Here is a 22519-nt window from a genome sequence, read left to right as displayed (position 1 = left end):
TCAGGGTTGTATTCTCTCACCACACCTATTTAATCTGTATGCTGAGCAAATAATCTGAGAAGTTGGACTATATGAAGAAGAACATGGCATCAGAATTATTGGAAGACACATCAACAACCTGTGATATGCAGATGACACAACTTTGTTTGCTGAAATTGAAGACGACTTGAAGAACTTGAGGATGAAAATCACAGACCACAGCCTTTAGTGTGGATTATACCTCAACATAAAGAAAACAACAATCTCACACTTGGACCAATAAACAATATCATGATAAATGGTGAAAAGATTGACGTCAAGGTTTTCATTTTATTTTGATTCACCATCGACACCCATGGAAGCAGCAGTCAAGAAATCAAATGACACATTGTATCGGACAAATCTGTTGAAAAGCAAAGGTATCACCTTGAAAACTAAGGTGCGCCTGACCCAAGCCATACTGTTTTCAGTCGCCTTGTATGCATGCGAAAGTTGGGCAATGAATAAGGAAGATTGAAGAATTGACACCTTTGACTTGTGGTGTTGGTGAAGAACATTGAATATAACTTGGACTGCCAAAAAAATGAAAAAGTTTGTCTTGGGAGAAGTACAGCCAGAATGTGCCTTAGAACCAAGGGTGGCAAAACTACATCTCACATACTTTGTTCATGTTATCAGGAGGGATCAGTTCCTGAAGAAGGGCATCATGTTTGGTAAGGTAGAGGGTCATCAAAAAAGAGGAAGCCCCTCAGTGAGATGAATTGACACAGTGGCTGCAACAATGGGCTCAAGCATAGCAATGATTGTGAGGGTGGCGCAGGACAGGGCAGAGTTTTGTTCTGTTGTATGTGAGGTCACTATGGGTCAGGACTGACTTGATAGCACCTAATACCAACAGTATGTGTTTGGTGCTAAGCCAAGTATATTACATTCTGCTTTTGTCAGAGACCCAGTTCAAACTAGCTGAAAGCACAAAGGCAATTCATTGGAAAGAAACTGGACTGTATAACTGCATTGAAGGAAGAGTTGACTAAGCAAACTGCAGGAAGGTGCGAACGTTCAGCTGGGTCTCAGGAACAATGGAATCAGTGACCTAAATGCTACCATGACTCTCTCTTGTCTCAGTGTGCCAGGTTTATTCTCTTCTACTGCAGACCAACTTCCTCCAGATGGTGGGGAACATGGCTGTTGACAGCTCTTAGTTTCACATCTCATGGTTACCACACCAGATGTTACTGTCTTTTTCTATTTGAATGCAAACCATAAAAAAAAAAAAAAGGAACTCAAACTGGCTTAACAGGGCAGGTAGCTTCTACACCTGGGTGGATAAATACAGTCAAGTGGCCAGAGTCATACACAGTATGACAATCCCCAGCAAAACTAACTTCTGGAGCAGAAGGATCATAGTTCCCATAAGAAGTGAGTGCTGTTTCTGGAAGGAAGAAAAGGTGCTGGGCAGTTATAGTACAGACCACCACCCTACACAATTCTCACGTAAAACTTTCAATACTCTTAAAAGTAAATACTATTAACATTTTACACATTTGAAAAATGGCTGTGGTCTTTCTTCAACACATTACACTGTATTCACTTTCTGAATACAAGGTATATAAACTGGTGATTTTATTAGTTTAGCTTTATCTTTGACTCTATTAGAATTATAAGACCAACTCAAATAAGTATCATTTGTAGACCCCTGCCTCACTCGAATTCCAAACTTGGCCCATGTCCTCCATTTGATCTCCTACTCTGAACTCTGACCTTGACTACTCCCTCAGGTATCATAGTAAAATATCATGTACCTGTTCTATATAAGGGATTCCTAATCTCTACATCATTAATTTGGGTTGAGTCCCTCATGTGCATTTGTGCAGGATGTCAACTGCCCAACTCCTGGGGGTGCTGTTCTGGAAGTGAATGGAGATCTCTGTACTTGTGCAATGTGGAGGACTCGTCTCAGGCCTGAGCACCATTCTAACCATCGCGGCTTGGCCCAGCTTCTGGTATTGTCCCTTCTAGTCTTCTCCATTCTGCAGTCCCTTTCCCTCCATTGTCCAGAATGACTCCTTCCAAAGGTGACTTTTTCTTTCCTGGTACTTTTCAGAATGATGGGTATTTTATACAGTGAGATGAATTGATTGGCTATGAAGACATACAGAAATTCTTGTCCAATAGACAATAAACTCAGAATGCCAAGATGGTAGCCTCTAATACAACCTTCCCAATTATTCAAATAGACCATCTAATTGCAGCCACCTGGTTAACCTGGCATCTCTTCCTTGCCTTTGCATATCCGTGGCTCATCTGTATAGACATGTGTTACCACTCAGGGCTTCCCATAAATTCTATCCCCAAGCTCCAGCTAAGGGACTAGTGAATTATTGTGTGTGTGTAAGGGCCGAGCATATACACATTTAATGACTATAATGATATTTAGAAACAGGTCATTCTTCCCTTTCTCAATAAAGATAGATTTTGTGGATTTAAATCATTAATGCTTTTTTCCTCACCATATGCTACCACAAAAATATTAAATGTAAGATGATTTGCTTATCTATCATTACAAATGAAATAGTTGGAAACAGTTTAGAAATAGCTTTTTTGTTTCTGTTTAGCAGGGGAAAAAGATCATTTTCTGGAACCTTCTTTTTATGCAGATGAAGATGCCTACTCCTTTCACAGACACTATTATGGAGGGGCATCATTGATCATGTCCTCGGGGTAATAAATAATTACTCTACTAGCGTATTGCCCTGAAAGAAACTGACATGAAGTAGTTTCAAATTAACCACTGCTAATTGCATGCATTGTTTCGTACTTATTACTGCAAGCTGATTAACATGCTGCTGAATAGAACTGGCAGGAAAGGCTCTTTCTGTTCTATTTTTACTGATATTAGTTAAAAACTTGACTAAATGTGGAATTTACACTGACTTAGAACTTGAGAAATTTAGTGTGGAGGGAAACAGGACCACTATGGTATAACGAACTCGACCATTGCCAGAATTTTACATTTTCATGAGCTTCTGTTTGGAAAAGGAAAAGTTATTTTGATTTCTAATGAGAAAAATGCCCTTTATTATATTCATAATATATTTTAGATTTAAAAGCCATAAATTTCTCATATCATAAAATCCCTTCAGTAATCTATTTAACTTTAAAAAAGTGCCAACTCACAATTTAAAATGGAGTTTATAGGAATAAAAAAAACCAAACTAGATTTTAGACTTATAACTAAATTTACCATAAAATCAAAATAACTATAAAAAAGCAATTTTATAGTAAAATTAAAATTATGATTGACATTCCTAGTTATCATCCCAAATTATTGGGATAATACGAAAGGGCAAATAATGTTAAATCATGCTTATAAAGGGAAAGCTAATCAGTTACCCCAATGAGTGTTTCTACCATGGCTATCCTGTTGGTCAGCCCTAAATACAGAGGTAAATTACATAGAGAGAATGATAAATTTTGATGAAAGTTTCAAATCTAACATTTTACGAACCTATATTGCATAAATGCTTACAAAGCACTCCCCATGCATCAGATGCAGATAGTTACTAATACATTTAACATTAGTCATAACCTCCTGAGATAAGTATTATTAATATCCCTATTTTACAGGTGAGGAAACTGAGGCACAGGATAACTTTCTCAAGGTCACAGAGGTAATACGTGGCTGACCTGGGATTCAAATTCTTGGAGTCTGGTTCCAGAAGCCATGCACTATACTGATATACTGTGCTACCTCAACATATGGCCCTGGAAGTTTTGAACAACGCGTCAGTAGGTAAGGCAAAAATATACTTTCATTAAAGATGGCATAGAAACTGGTTATTATCTTGTTATAACTTCAAAATATTAGCCTGTACTCTCATTTACAGCTGATACTGTTCCCAGCAATAGAGACCTGATCTACCCATGGACTCCTGGTCCGTCCTTGTATCCCTGTGCCTAGCCTCTATTCTGTGGCCTATGGTTTCCTCAGGGTTCTCACCCTAGATTTTCACCTGTAATTAGTGGTATTTCATCTCCTACCGGTTTGGATTGTGAACGACTCCTCCTAATTCTGAGTTTAATGTCCTCATACTGGTAGCTTGAAATCAGTCATGGCAGAAGCTTTACACAATGAAAACCAGCAAATACCTTCTCTCCCATCCCCACCTCCCCCCCCCCAAAGATCTGGTTTACCTCCGCACCACTGCTTACAATCTATTACCTTTCATATCTCAGTGTGATGAACACTCCAAAAGCACTGAGGTCTTCATCCATTTTTTTACTTCATGTTTCCATATGACATTATGAGGTTCACATTCATGGCCTGAACTCATCCTACATCCCAAAGAAGAACTAAAAATGGCACAGTCTGAGTAATAGGACAACATTTACAGTATACAGCATATGCACGCTCCCTTACACACCCGTATTTATGGCAGAGATTACAAGTTCAATCATGATACAAGAAATCCCAGTACCAGATTCAGAAAACTCCTCAACAGCCACTGCCAACCATTCAGGTTTGTTACATGAGATGAAATTATTTATCATTCCTCTTAGAATCAGAAGTTCTCATTCTTCTCTGTATTATTTTCACTCTGTATAATTTTTAACTCTTCCTTAACCTAAAGAAAGATTTTGAAGATGATGACTACAAAGGGAAATTTACTAAATTGTCCTGAAAATTTAAATATTTGCAGCTCAAGATTTAGCTGTTATTTTGGCCATTATTATCAATCTATCATACAATATTATACAAAATATTTTGACATTTATAATTTTAGTAAAGACTCCACTATCATAAATTGATATTTGTCCATGGCTGAAGATATATATTTTGTGTTAAGGTTACCTGGCTAATCAGTGGAAAAGGCCTTCTTGGATGGTGCTAAAGGTTAAGTACTTAGTTACTACCAGGAAGGTTGTCGGTTTGAATCCACCCTGATACTCCTTGGAACAAAGTTCTGGGAATATACTTCTGAAAGATCACAGCCATGGAAAACCATGTGGAATGAAGTTCTGTACTGAAACACATGGGATTGTCATGAATTGGAATTGACTTGAGTGCAACTACTGGTGTTTGGTTTTAGTCAATTGAAATGTACATATTCGTTATTAGCAGACACCACCTTTACTACTATTAAAGAATAGTAATATTCTTTAACTTGATGATAAAAAGGAGAAAGCATTGTCTTGGTCACAGAAATCGAAATTTATCGTAAAACTTTCTCTGGAAATCGAGTTAAGAAATATGTTTAACTATTACTCATTTTCTCCTTTTCTTCCCCTATCCCACAACAAGTTCAAAATTTTAGAAATAATCCCCTTATCTTTTTATGGTTTAAAAAAGGGAGTGGCAGGGATATATACAGAAACATTCATTTTAGAGCTTGACTAAAGAATTTCTCCCCTGGGGGGGGGGGTCATTTGTCAATTAATACAGTGAAAACCAGACATAACTGGTGAGATTGTGTGACCTATATCTGATATGAATAAATTCACTTAATATCTACATATATAGTGAAGACAGTTTATGATCTCAAGAAATTACTATCCGGCTGTGGAAAAATGGCCTAGGTACTTGCAAAATTCCCAAATAACATGAGAGAATATATATATTTCAAAAGAAAAAAGAGTTTTATACCAGTAACTGAGGAAAATGGTGAAAGCCCAAAATAAGTGGAGGAAGGCTTTAGGAGCCAGGCCCTAAAGGATAAGTGAGAATCACATGGCTGAGAATTGAGAGTAAAGTGAACATGAGAGGCCCAGCATAAGCACAGACTCCTAGGAAGGACTGGACAAGTCTTATTTAGTGGGCAAACATGCACCAGAATACAGGCATTTGCAGGCAGTAGTGGTCATAAAGGGTGGGTGACTTGGGATGCCAAATGAAAGGGTAGGGCTTTGTCTAGAATCGTGGACTGAGGGTAGCCACATCTTGGTCTACAAAACCATTATATTTTTACGTTATGCATTGTGGACAAAGATGTACTAATCTCGATATGAACTATTGCTACACAAGGGTAAACTTATTTAATACCATGTTGTTGTGTGCCATCGAGTCAATTCTGACTCAAAGTGACCCTATGTGACAGAGTAGAACTGCCCCAGGTCTTTTATCCTGCTAAGCAGCTGGTGGGTTCAAACCATCAACTTTTGGTTAGCATCCAAGGACTTACCATTGCACCACCAGGACTCCTATTTAAATGCCATAGGAGCTGTGAAATAAGCACAGGAGTTACAGTCAGAAAGGCCGCAATTTGAATTCTGGGGATTCTGCTTGCAAGCTGGAAAATTTTTTCATGGTGCTTAATCTCTCTGAACTTTCGTTTCTCTGTGGTGATAATAATACATAGCTGTTGTGGCTGGCTGGGGCGGGGGTAGATAGTTATAATTAGTCACACTTCTTCCTTACACTCCAGTTTTAAAAAAAACTGAGAAAGCAACACAAGATTCAGAGAGAAGGAGATCATAATATCAGCTTCACTGGTAGTAGCTTCAGATTGGAGAGCAAGACTCAGACCTGTGAACATACCTGGGCTTCCTAGATAAGTGAGAGATTCTCAACTGAAGTGGTGATGGTATTCAGGAGTTATCATCTGAGAGCTCTCTGGCTTGTTTTAAACATATGTGACACACCTTCTGGAAATGACCAGAAATATTTAGGTAATGAAATGAGGCATTTCAGGGGTTCAGCTTTGGCAAAAGTAAGTGGGGTGAAAGGCAAGAGGCAACATATTACTGTTGACATGTCCCCATTTTAAACTTCAGGCTAAAAAGAAATGACATATTTCCATTAGCCACTCTAAAAAAAAATTTTTTTTTTTTTTTAGAGTGGCTAATGGAAATATGTGATTTGTAAAGAAGCAAATGAAATCACCATAGCACTAAGTAGAGGACCTAGTGAAGGCATAAAGGAGGGAGCAACAATCAATCCTACCTGGAATGAGGAAAAGTTCCACAGGTAGGATAGTTGTAGATTTAAAGAAAGAGCATAAGCTCTTTCCTTTCTCTATATTTTAAGAGCATCCAAATGAATGATTGGATGTGGCTAATGAGCAAATATGTAACAACCTAGGATCAGCTGGCTTCAAGAGGTTTCCACCAGAGGTCCATGAAAACCAATGTTTTCAAGCATCTACTGGGCAACTACAACAAACAGCCAAAGATGTCCAAACAGTTGACTCTGCTGGGCGGTACAGCCAGTCTTTAACTGTATCATGAAAACTGGTCTGAGGGTACAGCCTGAGATTATTTCTTGCTTTCGCACAGCCAGAAATTCTCTTTCTGTTACAAATTTCTGCCCTAGTAGGGTTTGCATTGTTTTGGCATTTTCATTATGGATCAATGAATCGGCTATCCTATCGGCCAAAGAGAAAAAAATCCTGAATAAAACTCAACCCAGTTAGGATGTCTTCATTTATTTTTCAGTGAGGGGGGAAGAAAAATACAGCTGGGCTCAGTGACTTCCACCAAAAGCAAGGATCACAAGTTGTATCATTGTGTGTATGTGCGTGTGTGTGTGTATACTTTCAAGTTTTGGAGGGCATGATAAAAACACAGCCTCAGCAGTATCGCGTAGAAGATGTAGTCAGTTATTTTGCAAAGCTTGGGTAGTGACACTTCTGCAAAACGCACAAGAACATGAGCAAACACAGAGATGTGTGAATTCAGGAAAGCAGCCAAATGCACATCAGAGCTGAGGAATGTCACAGTCAAATGAAGAAAACTTGTAAACACCTATCAGTATTTTTAGGTAGAGAATGTTCTAACATATTGCCAGCGGGTGCTGCCTCTGCACTCCTTTCCCTCAGCTTTAAAATCGGCTGATATTAAAGGTGATTTGAAAACAATGAGAAATGACGGCTTTATTAATCTAGATTGTGTGTGTAAGAATGTGTGTGTATGTGCACGTGCACAGTGTGTGAGTGGCTGCATGGACTGTGCATTTGTAATGTGGATCTTGCACAGACGAGGGAGCCCTCTACTGATTAGAAACTATACTAGATGTAAACCGTAGAGGGTTGCTTTTAGGGCCTTGCTGGTGTATCCTACAGAAGCCAGACATTTTGCCTATTTTTTCTTAAAACATGAGAGAAGATACTTTATTGTTAAGAAAATGGAGATGTCAGTCATGATACGCAACCAAATATATATAACAGTTTTTATTTAAAGCAAAACCCTTCATTAAAAAAAAAAAATTACATCCACTCTTCAACCATTTCATATAAAGCTGGTTTTGCTATAAAACAAACCACAAATGTCTACACGACTGTAATGAGGATGTGTGACAGAGATCAGAATAGCATCCCTCTATTATTACTTTGGTTTACTACAGGTAGTATTATCTCCCCTGTCGTGGATGTGTTATTTGTTTTATAGATGGAAACAATTTCCCAAACAAAGAAAAAAGATAATTTTAAGGACTGTAACTGGAACAAATTCATATGAAAAGATTTAAATGGGCTACATTTTAATAGAGATGTGGCATTTTAAATCATATTACTCCATTCACTCTAATATACACTCAGACTTGTATAGAGGTAAATATCATTTCAGTTCTATTGTGTTCTGATATCTAATTTTTAACTCCATGTCTTTACAAAATAATGATAGTTCAGCCCTTCAATGGTTTAAAGGGATAGAAGAAAAAAAATCATAATCATAAATGCTCTTCAGTTATTCTCAACATGGCTGCCCTCACTACATTATGGGGTAGTCTTGGTTACCCCAAACATGTTGATTAAAAGATCATTTATTATTAGAGTGCTAATGACTTTGGCCTTTAACAAAGAATTAACTTTTTTTCTTTTGAAAGTTAGCTTGAAATTTCCATTTGTCTTTCTCATGAATTAAAAAAAAAAAAAGAGCTTTTATGAATATTTTTCTTAGAAGTCAACTCTTAGCTGGAGTCTGATTCTGCTCCATAACCCTGGCCCCTAACCCTAGTTGACCTAGCTTTAACATCTGGCACATTTTAGCCACCGGCACTGATTTTGTTTCTACGCCAGTACTCTGTTTTTCACTGATCCATCATTCCCCTGTGGTCGCAACATTAAAGAATTGCCTTTCTTTCACAGAGGATAAAACGCAAAAAGACAAACCATGTTTGATGCTATAACAACAATACCACAAATGGGCAGCTTTAAAGGACAGAAAATTTATTTCCTCACAGTTTAACAGGCTAGAAGTCTGAATTGAGGGTACCAGCTCTGGGGGAGGACTCTCTCTCTGTAGGCTCTGTGGGGAGATCCATGTCTCAGCATCCATAGCCCCAGCGTTCCTCAGTTCCTTGGTGATTCTCACGTGTGCTGATATTTTCCCCACTTTATGCATACTTGTCTCTGTGTCCATGGTGCTCTTTATATCACTCAGAAGTGATTAGGTTTAGGACATACACTATACTGGTATCACCTTATTAACACAACAAAGAAAGCCCCATTCTCAAGTGGGGTTACATCCACAGGTATAGGTATGGGTTAGGACACCCCAGCACATACTTAGGGGGGACACAATTCAGTCCATAACCCCAAGCAAACCTGGGATAATCAATTTACCCTGCTAATAACTGCCGCCATTTATGGAATGTTTACTGTGTGCCAAACCCCTTTCAAAATGCAACCCAAACTTTATTACAAATTGGCAGAAGGTTTTATCCAAGTCTGCTAGTTGGTATTCTTTTGGCTGCAAATGACAAATCCCATTCAAACAAAGTAAAAGAAGTGGACTTGATTACAAAGACACTGGAGTGTCTCACAGAATCCCAAAATCAGGTAGCACTTTTGCAAACGACATGGTAATGCTCGTGTCTTAAGGGCTTCGCCAAGATTTCATCTATGATTTAACTATGGTGCATTCATGGATTCATTGTTAGATAACCTTGGTTAAAAAAAATCGCAATCTTCACTTCTTAGTATTAAATGACAATGAATTTACTCTAATTTCTGACCCTGGTTTTGATTTTCTTTAAGACAGAAAATCTTTTTTCCCCACACATATCTGGGTAAAAATTAAATGCCAAAACTGTTTCATAACCACCTAAATAATATTCATAAACCTGCTACATAGCTTGTAATGCTTTCAAACTAATGGAGTGTGCAGAAATCAATAATAGCAAATATTATAGAGTTTCACATTTGGTTTTTCTTTCCGTCGCTTGTCTGTGTTCTTCAGCGAGGCACTAGAAATGCTTCCTGGCATCCTGGCCCCTTCCCATGTGTCTAAAGGGGCTAGTCTGTGCAGTGACAAAGAAATGGCCACATAACCAGGATTGTCAGGGCTGCAGTAGCAGGGGCTACTGTGCCTGTTCCTGTTCTCAAAGTTTAAGCATATTTTCCACCTTGTTGCAAATGGCAACTCTAAATCTAACTGATTGCTTGTAATCTGGTTTAATTTGCCGTTGTCCCTGCCTTTGAGATTCTGCACCAGTCTCCAACTCCACACAGGAATCTCCTGTACTCCAAGCCTGACTGATGATCATTCAGTCTCCAGACAGAGAGCACACCTCAGCACACAGTACCGTCTGAGAATGCTAGATGTGTGGTGGGGAGGTCAGCTGAGATCAGTTCATTCAGGAAATCTGATTTCTCTTCACACCTGAGGAGGCCATTAGGAACAGAGGGACCACAATGATGGGGTGTGATGGTTCTGTGTTTAACCCACAACGTAGATCCATTTTTGCTAGGCTGTTCTCCTATCAGCAGATGAGAGACCCTGCTGCATAGTTTGTGGGGGACCCTATTATATCGTGGTAGGCACTGGTGGTTCAGTGGTGGAGTTTTTGCCTTCCACATGGGAGGCCCAGGTTTGATTCCCAGCCAGTGCACCTCATGCACAGCCACCATTCATCCATCGGTGGAGGCTTACATGTTGCTATGATGCTGAACAGGTTTCAGTGGAGCTTCCAGACTAAGGTGGACTAGGAAGAAAGGCCTGACAATCTACTGATGAAAATCAGCCAGTATGAACCTTACGGATCACAATAGTCTAATCCAAACCCAATAAGGGAGATGGTTCAGGACCAGGCAGTATTTTGTTCCCTTGTGCATGTGGTCACCATGAGTTGGGGGCTGACTCCATAGCAGTTAACAGCAATGTTTTTGGACATGGTGCATATGGATGGCACTCCTTGGAGCTGTGCGATGCTGTAGCCCTAGGATGAGAAGAAAATGGCTGTTGCTGGAGTGTACCTAGCACTGGAGATGGATCATGTAGGTTCTGTGCTCTGTTCAATGATTTGGAATGGATACAATCAAACTTGGGCACAGATATAAAATTTGTAGAGGCAGAGGAAATTTAATCTGCTTGAAAAAGAACTGATTACATGTTAGTTCTTATGGAAGGAATCATTTAGGATGCTGCATTCCCAGTGAGTTAATTTAACTGTTTGGGAGAAAATAATCCACAGAATATTATGCTCATGCACACTCAGCAAAAGAAGAGTATTATTTTAATTTAGAATCTGTTACCCCTCTTCATATATAACCACTAGGTAAGAAAACTGATTCTTTCATGTCATACAGTTGCCTATTAAATAAAAATAGGCAGTCACCCTATTTATTCTCACTACATTTTGTCCTGAGTTCTAACACTTTCTCTTTGTTCTCCATAACGGTGTTGTTTTGCAGTTCTTTTCAAAATGCGAGACTCTTCAAACCTTGTAGCTGACTGCCCTGGAAGCACAATGTTTCAGGGGTGCATTGGACTGAAAATAGAGTTCTGGTTCAAGAGCACAGCCAGCACAGAGGTAAAATGCACCTTGCCCAGGAAAGACCCGGCTGAGTCGTTCGGCTGAGCATGTCACAGCTCTAGTCACCTTCTCGGTCCAGGAATGACAACAACACGTTTTCATCATGTGGCCAATTTGTTCTCACCAGGCTGTGCTGCAGAACCCCATATATTGCTTCTGGAAAACTCTTAAACATTTTATTGACTCTAGAAGCCCTATTTCATTTCCTGAATGTTGTTTCCCTTGAAAACCTGATGCCTCTTGAGATTTAAAAATATAAACAATAAATTTCAAATATCACACCCAGGAATGTTTTAAGATTAAATAAGGTAATGTTTATAAATCATATAGCTCAGTGCCTGGCACATAGGAAAAATACTCAATAGACAATACCATAATGTTCATGATTTTTCTAGGTTTAGTATTTAAGGGAAAGTTTGTCAACTGTTCTTCAATCACACAGAGTTATGTGTGACACACATCAGTGTTAAATAAATTCGATTACTGTAGATGTCAGCATAGCTAATCATATAATTGCATGAAAACTTAAAATTCAAAGTTGGCAATTGTTTTTCTACCTGATTGAAGGAGTAAAGGAGTGACTGTGAACTTTCTAATTTATATATGCCAACTGTATCAGTATTTAGGGCACCCACTAGAGATTAGGATTCAGGATCAAACAATTAGGAGTCGGGAACCAAGATTCAAGTCCTGGCTCTCCCATTTAGTAGCTATGTGCCCCAGAGTGATACATAATTGCTATACTTGGGATTTAGCATCAGGTAGACTTGGTTGAAACCCATTTCTATTATCCACTAGCTACGTGACCTTGTGCAAGTCCCTAAACCTCTCCAAAACTCAGTTTCTCTATCTGAAAACTAAAAATAGTATTAACTGCATTGTTGACTGTGAAGATTAGATAGTTAATGATGAAATGTTCACACCACAGTGGCTGCCACAGAATGAGTTTACAAAAGATATTAGTTGTAACTAATATTATCTTTTTTATTATTATTTTGTCTTACATTCCTCATCTCTAAAATTGAGATTAATACATTGGCTTTGTCTATATATACTGTGGGTTGTTCTGAGCCTCAAAAGAAGTAATGTGATACATAAAGCTACACACACAAAAAGGAATTTATAAATTATTTTCTTGGGCAGAAAAATATTTAGAAAAGACTGCCAAGTGCTAAGGCTTTGAAAATTTCTTGCCAGAAGACATGTTAATCTCAAGGTTCTCTTATGTCTTCTATAAGAGTAAAAAGTGAAAACTGTGACAGTAGTTACTTGTACTCAGCTATTGTACCCCGACAATGACAAAGCTACATAGTCCTGCTAGATCAATAGGTTAATTTATATAAAGTGAAACTTATTGGTGTCATTAGATGGAATAGACATGTCTGTTAAATTTTCCATTTCAATTAACAGATGAGACACTGTCTTTCTTACTGTTGCTCTTATTATCGTTTGGATAGGAAGGCTTAAGTTTCTGAAAATTTCATCCATTTTAAGAATTTCTTTGAAAATTAAAAATATGAAAGACCATTAACTCCTTAAAGCCCATAAAGATATGATATTTTCACAGATACACATACACACACACACCCCCACTGCCATCCAGTCGATTCCGACTTGTAGCAACCCTATAGAATAGAGTAGAACTGCCCCATAGGGTTTCCAAGGAGCACCTTGTGAATTCAAACTGCCGATCTTTTGGTTAGCAGCCTTAGCTCTTAATCACTACAGCACCAGGGTTTCCTTTTCATAGACAGGCTTATATATATCCTTTATAATTCCTTAGAATTGCCATATTTTCTTTCTCTAATTTGTAGTCTAAGGTCTGATTACTTTAAAGAGCTGTTAATACTGTATTACAGTCTTGAACAGCTTGGGGAGATTTTCCAAAGCTATTTTCATGAAGTTACTATGTAGATGCTACTTCTATCTTTTCATTCAAAAGTTTCAGAGCTTGATGCAAATACAAAACAATATGCATAATACTTTAATATATGTTCATATTGATTTATGAGAGTCATTTGAAAATACTTAGAACCACTTATTGAAGTGGTATTCAAATTTATACTTTTTTCTATTACACCAGTCAGTTGACTCCCATTCAGACTAGAATAATCAAACAAATAACAAATGCCAGAAAGAGACACATGTTAAATTGGATGTAATGACTGGAATTAAAATGAGCACACATCTCCTCCCTGACCCTTAACTGGAAATGTTTTCTAAAGATCCATCCTTAGTTCTCTTCTGTTTTCAAGTAATGCGTTCCATAGGAGATTGTATCCAATTCCTTCACTTTAAATTCTACTCTTACTCCCAGTGACTTTCCATTTACCTTCGTTTTGAATATAATGTCTGTATTTCCAAATGCCTACCAGAAAATTCCACCAGTGTGTCCTACATGACTATAACTGAACTATCTTCTCTATTCTTCTCCATATATATATTTTTCCCTTCTTAATATTTCCTAGGGAGTCCCTGGATGGTACAGATGGTTAGCATACTTGGCTGCTAACCAAAAGGTTGGAGGTTGGAGTCCACCCAGAGGTGCCTTGAAAGAAAGGCTTGGCAATTTACATTTAGAAAAAAAAAAAAAAACAACCGTTGAAAACCCTATGGAGCACAGTTTTACTCTGACACAAAAGCAGTTACCATGAGTTGGAATCCACACACAATTAGTGATTATATTTCCTATTTTGTTGAATGCTGTGTCAACCATTTAATTCTCTAAAGTAGAAGTCTAAGAAAAGCATAACTTTTTCTTGTTTACCAATTTCCATATCCAAGGATCTCAGTATAGTCTATTCTGTCAACTAGATCACCATTTTAGTCCAGTTTCTTCCCATATTTACAGTGAATTTTTATATCATGCTCTGTATTTTCTGTGTGTCACTATTCTCACTCTCCTCCAATCTAACCACACTTGTTAAAGTTATGTTTCTAAAATGTATACCTGAACATGCTGCTCACATGCATAAAATTGCTTAATGGGTCATTATTGCCCTGGCTAAAATACAAATCCTTATATTCAAAGCAAGAACTTTAATGACCAGGCCTCATTCTATCTTTATAGGCTTGATCTTACCACAGCCTTTGCCCATTTTTATATTCTGTACGATGCCATTTACTTAGTATTTCCTTCAGATCCTCAGTTTTAAATTGAAACGCTCGCACTGGATATCTAAGATTCTGCCCAAATATTTCTGTGAAGATTTTCTTAGCACTCTTGTTTCTCTATTTCCTTCTAGAGTTGTGCAATGCCACAACCCTGATTATGTGTTTGTTGTATGAGTGTGTTTATCATCATAATTGTTTCTTCACAGATTTGTCTCTGCTACCAAATTGGCCATAAGCTCTTTGAAGAATTTTGTCATTTATGTGTTTGAATTCCCGTATTTAGCCTGTCACATAGTAATTGGTTAATATCTGCTTTGAATAAATGAATGAATGGAAGATGAAGTAGGCCATCCACCTCAGGTTAGAAGATAAAACCTCATAGACTTTTCTGTGGTTCACTCTACCTTCATCTCGGATAAAATTCTTCAGTAAGAGAATAGGAAGCTAAATCGCATTTCTTGTTCAAAATGAGTGTTTCTCTACAAATTGCTTTTCCATATGACCATTGATTGTATTAAACACACCAGTCAGATGTGTTTTGCTTCACATCAATCAAGTGTAGTCAGGCTCATTTTTTTGTAGTTGGCAAGAATACAGTTTAAATTTCCTCCTCAGAACAACATTTTAAATCCAGAAATTATGATCCCTGGGAATAAAGTTTCTTACATCATTCAGGGTTGGTTCTCTCCCATCTAATTGCTGGCTGAGTGTGGTTTCCAAGCTGGGGACTCATAAAGAAGTGTTCAAAGCTGAAGGGAATGCTGAGCTCAGCATATAAAGTGAGTGGGAGATTGTAGATGGATGATTACCAGTGTGTGTGTGTGTGTGTGTGTGTGTGTGTATGTATGTATTCTGACGGTCCACTTTCCCATTAACAGAGCACATAAAAACATCAAATGCAGCATCTTTTTTGAGCTAAGCAGCATTTTACCATCGCTGCCTGAAAATCACAGGAAGTTGTTAGTTTTGTACAATAATAAAAAAAAATAATAATAATATAGGACGAGATAAATTGGTTTGGGTTACTTCTACCTATGTCACTTCTCATGATTCTCCTACCTCCAAATTATCCAATCCAGGCTCAGAGCTATCACTTTTGCTATTTGACTGTAAAATTGTATATATATATATATATATGTATATATATATACCATAAAAACAAAGAGATGTTACCCACAGGCTTTAAAAAATAGATCCTCAATCTCAACACTTGTCAGAAGTATTAGTACTTATCACATCATACATTGCTATTTAAATAAGGCTCTTACGTCTGTGTCCATACAATGTAAATGTGACCTGACCCAGAAAACAATTCCTCCTGGAAAACATGCGCAGTATCTGCCCAAAAGGCAGTTGCATATTTTGTTGTGACAAGACTTATTTCTCCTCTTGGGCAAGATTTGAAACCAGAGCCATGAGCATTTACACTAGTTAATAATTCCCAGACACATTTTTGGACAAAACACAGAGAATTACCTTCAGTCTCAGCCCATTTCCATTTGGCTAATTTTCCTGCACCTGTTAAAATTGCTCTGCATGCTGAGTGGTCTCTATACTGTCCAGATATTTTGTCCCAAAACTCAGAACCATGTGTCTGTGCTTGATTAAAACAGTGGTATGTCCTGCCAGGGCGCTTGGCTCTATTTTTTCAGCTCACTGGATATAGAAGTCATAATCTGGAGTAAATGCTTAGAGATCCAGTATAGTGAAAGATATTATGCATTAGATGGGTTCTATGGACAGAACTGTGTCCCCCCAAAATGTATTTTGTAAATCCTAACCTATATACCTGTGGTTATAATCCCATTTTGGAATGGGTTTCTTTGTTATGTTAATAAGACACTGTTAGGTTCTGGGCAGTGTAGAGTGTGTTTTAAGTCAATCTCTTTTGAGATAGAAAAGAGATTAATCAAGCAAGTGAGCAAGCATAGATGGGGGAAGATAGATGTCATGCCACATGAAGATCACCGAGGAGCCAAGCGATAGAAGCTACAAGACAAGGACCTTCCCCTAGAGCTCACAGAGAGAGAAAGACTTACCCTAGAACTGGTGTCCTGACTTTGGACTTCCAGCCTCCTGTTAGAAGATAAATTTCTACTCTATAAAGCCACCCATTTGTGGTATTTCTGTTATAGCAGCACTAAATAAGACAATGGGTGTTGCTCTATGAATCTCTGGTATAACTCAACTTTGTTCTTTTAATGGATGTTGTAACAAGTAGGAACAAGTTCAGCTATAAATAGCAGAAAAACTTGTATTTGTGGATTAAAAGACTTTATTTTTCTTGCATAGTCAGAAGTCTATGAGTAGGTAGTTCAGACTGGCACACAAGGACCCTGAATTCTTTCCACTATGTTATCTTAACATGTTGTCTTTTGTCCTCATGCTTTTTAGGTGACCAGGTGGCTGTTTCTTTTCTAGGTTTCTAGTTTCTATGTTCCAGGTATAAATTAGGAAGAGACATTCTCCCCAGGACTCCTGCTTATTTCTCATTGACCTTAACTGTGGTGCATAGGTGTGTTATCCATAATTTGTTATGATCCATACAGTTGAATACTTTTGCATAGTCAATAAAATACAGGTAAACATCCTCCTGGTATTCTCTGCTTTCAGCCAGGATCCATCTGACATCAGCAATGATATCCCTGGTTCCATGTCCTTTTCTGAATCCAGTTTGAATTTCTGGCAGTTCCCTGTTGATGTACTGCTGCAGCCACTTTTGAATGATCTTCAGCAAAATTTTCTTATCCTTGATATTAATAATATTGTTCAATAATTTCTGAATTCAGTTGGATCACCTGTCTTTGGAATAGGGATAAATACGGATATCTTCCAGGGGGTTGGCCAGGTAGCTGTGTTCCAAATTTCTTGGCATAGATGAGTGAGCACTTCCATTGTTGCAACCATTTCTTGAAACATCGCAGTTGGCATTTAGTCAATTTCTGGAGCTCTGTTTTTCTTGCCAGTGGCTTCAGTACAGCTTGGACTTCTTCCTTCAGTACCATCGGTACCTGATCATATGTAAACTCCTGAAATGGTTGTACATCAACCAATTCTTTTTGCTATAGTGATTCTGTGTATTCCTTGCATCTTCTTTGGATACTTCCTATGTTGTTTAAAATTTCCCCATAGAATCCTTCAATATTGCAACTTGAGGTTTGATTTTTTCTTCAGTTCTTTTAGTTGAGAAATGCCAATCATGTTCCTTCCTTTTGGTTTTCTAACTCCAGGTCTTTGCACATGTCATTATAATACTTTGTCTTCTCGAGCTGCCCTTTGAAATCTTCTGTTCAGCTCTTTTACTTCATCATTTCTTCCATTTGCTTTAGCTACTTTACATTCAAGAGCAAGTTTCAGAGTCTCTGCCAACATTCATTTTGGTCTCTTCTTTCTTTCCTGTTTTTTTTTTTTTTTAATGACTTCTTTCTTTCTTCACACATCTGTCAGTTTGTTGTACTGTGAGGGCTTGTGTGTTGCTGTGATGCTGGAAGCTATGCTACCAGCATTCAAATACCAGCAGGGTCACCCATGGAGGACAGGTTTCAACTGAGCTTCCATACTAAGACAGACTAGGAAGAAGGGCCTTGTGTTCTACTTCTAAAAAGATTTAGCCAGAGAAAACCTTACGAAGAGCAGCAGAACATTATCTGATATAGTGCTGGACAATAAGCCCCTCATGTTGGAAGGCACTCAAAAGAAGACTGGGGGAGAGCTGCCTCCTCAAAGTAGAGTCAATCTTAAAGATGTGGGTAGAGGCAAGCTTTTGGGACCTTCATTTGCTGATGTGGCACAACTTGAAATGAGAAGAAACAGCTGCAGATATACATTAATAATTGGAATGTGGAATGTATGAAGTATGAATCTAGGAAGACTGGAAATTGTCAAAAATGAAATGGAAAGCATAAACTTTGATATTCTAGGCATTAGTGACCTGAAATGGACTGGTATTGGCCATTTTGAATCAGACAATCAAGTGGTCTACTGTGCTCAGAATTACAACTTGAAGAGGAGTGGTGTTCTGTTCATCAATATATGTATATATATATATATATATATATATATATATATATATATATATATATATATATCTCAACAGTATATCCTGAAGTAAAACTCTATCAGTGAGAGGATAATATGACTGCAAGGAGACCAGTTTATAAGGACTATTATTTAAATTTATGCACCAGCCACTAAGGCCAAAGATGAAGAAATTGAAGACTTTTACCAACACCTGCAGTCTGAAATTGATCGAACATTCAGTCAGAATGCATTGATAATTACTGGTGATTGGAATTAGAAGGTTGGAAAAAAGAAGGATTGATAGTTGGAAAATATAGCCTTGGTGATAGAAATGATGCCGGAGATTGCACGATAGAATTTTGCAAGACCAATGACTTCTCCAGTGCAAATACTCTCTTTCAACAACATAAACAGCGACTATACACATGGACCTTGCCAGATGGAATATACAGAAATCAAATCAGCTACATCTGTGGAAAGAGACAATGGAAAACACAATATTATCAGTCAGAAAAAGGCCAGGGGACAACTGTGGAACAGGCTATCAATTGTGCTTATGCAAGTTCAAACTGAAGCTAAAGAAAATTAGAACAAGTCCATGGAAGCCAAAGTATGGCCTGAAGTATATTCCACCTGAATTTAGAGACCATCTCAAGAATATATTTGATTCGTTGAACACTAATGACTGAAGAACAGACAAGTTGTGGAATGACATCAAGGATGTCATACATGAAGAAAGCAAGAGGCCATTAAATATATGTGTATAGGAAGGCCTGTGTGAATACTTGTGCATGCATGTATTGATGTGTCTGTAGGCATTTGTATATACATGTTGTTTGTGTTGCATATATATTTATATATATAACGGAGCCCCTAGGGAGCACAGTTACAGAGACTTCCTAGGCATATCCAAACATCTCATGGGATTAATTTACTGGGCTAAAAGGGTTAAGACCATAGTTTCATGGGACTGCCCAGTCAATTGGCATAACATAGTCTATAAAGATAATGTTCCATGTCCTAGTTTGGTGAGTAGCATTTGGGGCCTTAAAAGCTTGCAAGAGGCCATCTGAAATGCAGCTATTGGTCTCTACTCATCTAGAATAACAGGCAATGAGGGAAAACAAAGACTTAAAGGAGAAACTAGTCTACAGGACTAATTGTCCACATGAACCACAGCCTCATCTATCCCAATATCAAAACAACTAGATGGTTCCCAGGTACCACTATGGACTGTTCTGATCAGGGACACAACAGAAGGTCCTGGATAAAAAGTGAGAAAAATATAGAACAAAACTCAAATTTCTAAAAAAGGCCAGACGTACTGGACCAATAGAGACTAGAGGAACCCCTGAGACTATCATCCTATCATACTCTTTGAACTTTGTGGTCGCCTTTCATCCAAATAATAGTTGGCTTATAAAATGAAAAATGTCACCCGTGAATGCTGTGCTACCTTAAACAATCAACAAAATGAGGCCAAACAGTCAACATTTACCTCAAAACAAAGAGGAGAAGCTAAGGAGTGGCAGGGAAGCTAGATTAATGGAAAAAGAACAAGCAGGAATGAAAATAATGAGAATGTTGACACACTGTGAAAGATGTATCCAATGTCATGCAACAATTTGTATAAAAATTGTTAAATGGGAACTTAATTTGCTTTGTAAGCTTTCATCTAAAACACAATAAAGTATTTAAAAAAAAAAGAAATACAGAGTTGACATTTGGTGATTTGCTCCTTTATACAACCTTAGATGCATGGTTTCAGGGCATAAACTGGGTCAGAGGAATTATCTTATTCCTTCCACTATTGAATGTAGTTCCCGAAGGAGCACAGTCTACCCTTGGCCAAGATAGAACTGATATGACATAGTTTGGGAGGGATAGATTTTTACACCTAAGAATAATTTTTGCTTCTCTACTGAGCTTTTATTTTACTGCAGAAGTTGTTTTGGGGGTTCCTGGCAGTCTTGGAGAAGTGAATATAAGAAGGTTCATCTGGTATCAAACATCAGAACCAGGAGCTAGGACTTAACACTAGGTCTTGATAAATTTTTTTGACTCAATATGTTCCCCTCCCAGCTTTTATGCTTACCATTGTGTATTCACTGACTCCTGCTTACGCTATTCTTCATTGGCTAATAGAATTCTGTTCTTTCAATTTACAGTATTTGCTTCTGGCCACTCCCCAGCTCCTGTTTTACTTCATGAGCTAAGTTTTGCCTTCCAAGACATGGGTTTATGTTCTGGCCCCAATTTTGTCCATACCACCAAAAGGCTGGAGGTTTAGAGTCTAGCCAGAAGCACTTCAGAAGAAAAACCTTGCAATCTACTTTTGAAAAATTTGCTGTTGAAAATACTATGGAGCAGTTTTACTCTGTCATGAGTCAGAATGGCTTGATGGCAACTGGTTTTTTGTTATTTTTTCAATTTTACCTCAGTCTTGGTACTGCTTACTTGCCCTGACAGTGTCCTGCTGTGCCAGGGATTAAACATCTCAGGTATGGAGTTGTATTATTTAGTGTATTTGAGTCTCTCATTCAGATAAAATTTTTTGTAAATACTAAAATGCTTTCAAGAGTTAGGCAAATATGCAAATGAGGCCCAGGATTTTTTTTTTTTTAATTTTCCATAATTATCATTACACCATTGGAAATGGAGTAAGCATAAGACTAGAAAGCAATCTTTCACAGTCACTAAACACAAAGTTTAGCAGAAAATAATAAGAATTTTTATAATTATTGGTAACGTGAATAGAATGTATCCATTTCAAAGCATAGGGCAATTATGACAATTCCTTTGTCTTCTTTGAAACAACCATTACGTTAAAGTATATTTTGACGTTGAGTAGGCAATTGTTTCAAAAGTAAGCATGTGAGAGAGAAAGGACAAGTCAAAATAGCATAGGGAGCAGTCAGATACTTATATCTGTAAGTTAGCAGTAGTTGCAGGGCCAGGGAGGCTTCTGAAAGAACCAACACACTGAAAAGAGGAGTTTGCTTTAGTCTGACACAAGACACCCATATTGAATTCTTGAAGAAATCAGGAACATAGCATAAAAAAACCTGACTTTTCTATTTGATATAAGGATTAAAGAAGAAAAAAATAGTTGAATATGAAGGCCTCAGGATTGTATAACCAAAGCAGACTATTTCCCTGGAGGGCAGACGAAATGCCTGATAAAAATCAATGTAAAGAATACCCAGGATGCACTACTGTATCCACTACACCTTATATGGAGCCCTGGTAGCACAGTGGTTAAGTGATATAGCTGCTAACCAAAAGGTCAGCAGTTCAAACCCACTAGCTGTGCTTGGAATCCCTATGAAACAGTTCTACTCTGTCCTATTGGGCTGCTATAGGTCCGAATTGACTCCACAGTGATGGGTTTGTTTAGTTTATTTATGCCTTTTTTTTTTTTATATACTTCAGGATAAGACATATACTTCAGGATAAGACATATATTGTAGTAAATTGCCATTATAAATTGCCTTTATTTTTAATTTCCTGATTAATTTTGGCAGTGACTCTGTGAAATGGGTCATTTTATTCCCATTTTCTTTTTTAGTTGAATAAACCAAAGCCAAGAGAGGTGAATTACCCCTCAGACAGGCTTATAGTAAAAGTCAAGACTCAAACTCAAGACTTCTGACTCCA

The sequence above is a fragment of the Loxodonta africana genome, chromosome 5 (assembly GCF_030014295.1).
Source record: "Loxodonta africana isolate mLoxAfr1 chromosome 5, mLoxAfr1.hap2, whole genome shotgun sequence".
Classification (NCBI taxonomy): Eukaryota; Metazoa; Chordata; class Mammalia; order Proboscidea; family Elephantidae; genus Loxodonta; species Loxodonta africana.
This window is presented reverse-complemented; position numbering follows the sequence as displayed.